A 5,000-nucleotide genomic window follows, 5' to 3' on the forward strand; every position below is an offset into this window, starting at 1 on the left:
TTCGAGTGCTGCCCGGTCCTTTCTTGGTCCCTCCACCGCTGCCGTCTGTAGATTCAGTAAGCAGCGGTTAGGAAGCCTGACTTAGTGTCTCCCCTTCCTTTCGGCACTCTTTCGGGTGCCGGGCACAGAGGCTCATAGCCTCTTAGCCCGGCACTCATTCTGTTGTCTTCGTATGTGTTGTCCTTGCCGTCTGCCGGCCTACAGGCCGGCCGCCGGTGGGGGGGGTGTTCTCCAGTTCTCTTGCTGTCGGTCGGCGATGGTTATATACCTTTGCCGGCCGGTCTCTTGCTCATCTGCCGGCCACTATAAGTGGGGCCGGCAGCCGAGCGCTACCTGGTGTGGAGGCCAGCCGGCAGGGTTTGCTTACTGCTGCCGGCCGGCCTGCTACACTGCCCGGTTAGCCGGCCACTAAGAATGATGGCCGGCAACGCAGTGCAAACCGGGTGGCTGCGGACCGGCAACCACTGCCGGCCGGTTCAGGCATGGGATCTGGAGTTCTCCCCAATAGGGGTGATCTGAAGTTGTGTACTTGAGATCTACCTTTCACAAAACGGGGGGGGGGGGGGGGGGTGCTGACCGGCAATAGCCGGCCGGCACACCACCCTCAGGTACTGTATCAGTCCTTTCTTTGGTGGTGTATTCAACCAAGGGAGTCCATGATATAGTAGGTTACAACACTGTCTTTTCTAACTTACTTGTGTTACTTGTGCAATCACTTGGTGTCGCCTTACAAGGATAAAAGAGAATTCTTTTCATCCCTGGCCGGAATGGTAAAATTCTACCTTAGGTGTGAGCTACACCTAATTTCCTTTGGAAATATGCTCTCTGGTTATTCTAGTAAAGACTAACTACGTGACTTTGGCTGGTGGGCTTCCACAGGTGTTTGTGTGGGTTTCACAAGTAGGTGTCTTTCCCTTATTCTTGGTGAATACTCATTTTTACATGTGAATTGAAATTCACTTGATATTCATGGAAAATTTCTTCTTTTACAGGAGGAGCATCCGAAGTGTGATAGTGTCTTCTGTAATGTCCGCAGTAAGAACTTTTGCGGACATGTCTCGTGTAGGAGGCACACGGCTTGCGCAGCCTCCAATGATGACCATCGCTACTGGGATCCGCAGGTATGTGCTGTATGTACTAACCTGCTATCAGAGGCTTTTGAATCCCCTAGGTCGGCGGAGTCAAGAGATGCAGCGAGGGAGAAGCTTCGCTTATGGGTAAGGGGTTTTCAGAAAAACACCACTGGACCTTATCTTCCTAATGAGAAGATGAGGGCATACCTTTTTCCCAAGGCTTCCATTGACGCTGTTGTTCCCCAGCCTCGGCCGGAGATCCCTCTCGTCCAGATCCCAGTGGAGGAGGATGTTGCTGATGCCATGCAGGACATTCAGTTGGATGACAAGATGTCTGACTTGTCCGATTGTGCGGAACAGGATCTCCTCGCAGAAGGTGAGGAGGAGGATCGAGATCCTATTGCCGTGGAGGAAGAGGTTCCCGTATCTTCAGACGTGCCGGTTCAGATCCCTGAACCTATCCCCTCTACCTCGTCCGCTCTTCCAGCAGAGCTAGGACAGGCTCTCTCTTCCATCGTTGGTATGATCCAACAGATGCAGAGGGAGAATAATCAGAAGGCCGCTACTTTGGAGCTCCAGATGCAGAAGATCACAGCATCACGTGGACCTCCAAAGAAGCTCAACGTGAAGGACCTTCCTCTGTGCTCGGATGCCAACCCGTGGAGATATGCCGAGCACATGCCGATGACGATCGGGAAGATCGTCATGTCGGAGAAACTGGGCTCAGTTCCCCTTGAGGAGGTGGAATTCTGGCCCAGTAGAGGGGCCTACCCGGACTGTTATGTCCGTTTGAAGAAGGAGCCGGCCTCGAAGGAGGAGACGGAACCGAAGGAGGTGATTATCCTGGATCACTCCAAGGCTCAAGCTACTCTAACAGCTGCATTGAAGGAGAGGGGGTTCTCAAACTCTAAAGTTGCCGCTTTGAGTAAGAAGCACCCCTCCTTTGTATCCTCCCCGGCTAGGGCCTTCCCCTTTATGCAGAAGGGGTTCGCGGCCGTCTTGAAGGCGGTTGAAGCTGGCAAACCGTGTCCATCTCTGGAGGAATGCAAACCTCTGTCGTTGGCCTTGCCGCTGGACAATAAGGACTGGAAGGAGGTGCACCTCACTTTCTCGGTTGGGAAGTTGGACGCCGACATTGCAGGTCAGCAGTTCGGCGAAAACCTTCCCAAGTTGTCGGAATTCCTCCTACGGAGGGAATTGGACACAAAGGAGCGCCTGGCAGCCTCGATGTCTCTCCAGACCAACATGGAGACGATGGCTAGCGACCCCAAGATGCCGGAGATGTTCATGGTAATGGCCAAGATCCATCTGGCCACGGTGACTAAGGACCTCTATTGCTTTGTTAAAGCAAGGAGGGCCTGTAGAGAGTTTGTTTTCGCCTCGGCCACAGTGAGGCATGAACCCAAGAGGCTCATTTCATCCAGCATCTGGGGTAAAGACCTCTTTCCCAACGACGTGGTCAAAGAGGTGGTGGACAAGGCAGCCACTGAGAACCGTAATCTTCTCCTGAAGTGGGGCCTGTCCCTTAAGAGGAAGTCTTCTCCGGATGAGGGCCCTCAGCTGAAAGGAAAGGCGAAGAAATCAAGGTTTTCCTCCCGTCCAGCCAAGCCTTTCAAACCACAAAGACAGCAGCAGCAGCAGCCAGCTTTGCCTCCGGTACCACAACTGGTAGCCCAGACCCCGACCACCTTCCAATGGGTACCCCAAGCCGTGTCATCAGCTTCCCCGGCATTCAATCCAGTGTTCGAGGGACAATCGACCACGTTTCGTGCAAAGCCCAGAGGTGCAGCCAGAGGTTCGGCGAGACGCCCCTCTAGGGGACGAGGATTCAGAGGTGGTCGCGGCCAGGGAGACAAGACTGCAGGGCAGTCAAAGTGAAGTGTCGCCGGTAGGTGGGAGACTTCAGTATTTCCGGGATCGCTGGACCTTCGATCCCTGGGCCCACAGCCTTCTCAAAAATGGACTGGGTTGGAGTTGGTACAGTACTCCGCCCCAGTGCCCTCAATTTTTCCAACACTCCACCCCCGTTTTGGAGGAGTACATCCAAGATCTGTTGGAGAAAAAGGTGATCCGGAGGGTAAAGTCCATCAAGTTTCAAGGGAGGCTGTTTTGTGTTCCCAAGAAAGACTCGGGGAAACTCAGAGTCATTCTGGACTTGTCACCACTCAACAAGTTCATAGTGAACCACAAGTTCAAGATGTTAACATTACAACACATAAGGGCTTTACTGCCCAAGAGGGCATATACCGTCTCCATCGATTTGTCAGACGCATATTGGCACGTTCCAATAAGTCGCCGTCTCTCCCCCTACCTAGGATTCAAGCTACAACAAAAACTTTATGCTTTCAGAGCGATGCCCTTCGGGCTAAACATAGCCCCAAGGATCTTTACGAAGCTTGCGAGCGCAGTGCTCAAACAGTTACGCCTAAAAGGGTTCCAAGTAGTAGCCTACCTGGACGATTGGTTGGTGTGGGCAGCATCCAGAGCAGAATGCTTGCAAGCTTCCCTACAAGTGATTCAGTTCCTGGAATATCTAGGTTTCATGATCAACAGAAAGAAGTCTCGTCTTTCTCCAGCTCAGAGGTTCCAGTGGTTGGGAATTCACTGGGATCTAGTGTCACACCGTTTTTCCATTCCGATGTCGAAAAGGAAGGAAATAGCGGGGTCTGTCAGGAGACTTCTAGGTTCCGAGAGGATATCAAGACGCGAACAAGAGAGGGTTTTGGGGCTCTCTTCAGTTTGCATCAGTAACAGACCCAGTGCTAAAAGCACAGCTAAAAGATGCAGCGGGAGTATGGAGAACCTTTGCATCGAAAGAGCGAAGGGACTTGAAGAGACCGGTCCCACTTCGACTACGTTCTCTTCTCAGACCGTGGTCTCAAGCCAGTCGTCTAAAGAGGTCTCTACCTCTTCAGCCATCCCCCCCGTCAGTGACAATCCACACAGACGCCTCAAAGGTAGGGTGGGGGGGGTCACTCCCATCGGAAAAAAGTGCAAGGGACCTGGTCCAAGCTATTTGGGACTTTTCACATAAACTTTCTAGAAGCTATGGCAGTGCTTCTTACCCTGAAGAAAGTATCCCCACGTCACTCGATCCATGTAAGGTTGGTACTGGACAGCGAGGTGGTAGTGAAATGTCTGAATCGGCGGGGATCGAGATCCCCACCTCTCAACCAGGTAATGTTAGCCATATTTCGACTGGCGGAGAAGAAGAAGTGGCACCTGTCAGCAGTTCACCTTCAAGGAGTCCGGAATGTGACCGCGGACGCTCTATCCAGGGTTACACCGATAGAGTCAGAATGGTCCCTAGACGCAGGATCATTCTCCTTCATCTTGAGACAAGTCCCAGAACTGCAGATAGACCTCTTCGCGACGAAGGACAACAAGAAGCTGCCGAAATATGTGTCCCCATACGTGGACCCATTGGCGGAAGCAGTAGATGCGATGTCCCTCGATTGGAACAGATGGTCCAGGATCTACCTGTTTCCCCCTCACAATCTGATGTTGAGGGTCCTCAACAAACTGAGATCCTTCAAGGGAGTAGCAGCAATAGTGGCCCACAAGTGGCCGAACAGTGTATGGTTCCCTCTAGCTCTGGAACTACGACTGAAGTTTCTACCACTCCCGGACCCAGTTCTGTCCCAGCAAGTCCAGAAGTCGACTGTCTACACTTCATTACAGAAAACCCGGACCCTGCAGCTCATGATTTTCTCTCCCTAGCGGTGAAGAAACGGTTCGGAATCTCGAAAGGTAGCATCGACTTCCTGGAAGAATACAAGTGTAAGTCTACTAGGAGGCAGTACGAATCAGCATGGAAGAAATGGGTAGCCTTTGTCAAAGACAAGAACCCGCAAGAGATCTCTACGGAGTTCTGCCTATCCTTCTTCATCCACCTCCACGGACAGGGGCTGGCGGCTAACACGATTT

The sequence above is a fragment of the Palaemon carinicauda genome, chromosome 4 (genome assembly GCF_036898095.1).
Source record: "Palaemon carinicauda isolate YSFRI2023 chromosome 4, ASM3689809v2, whole genome shotgun sequence".
NCBI classification, from domain to species: Eukaryota; Metazoa; Arthropoda; class Malacostraca; order Decapoda; family Palaemonidae; genus Palaemon; species Palaemon carinicauda.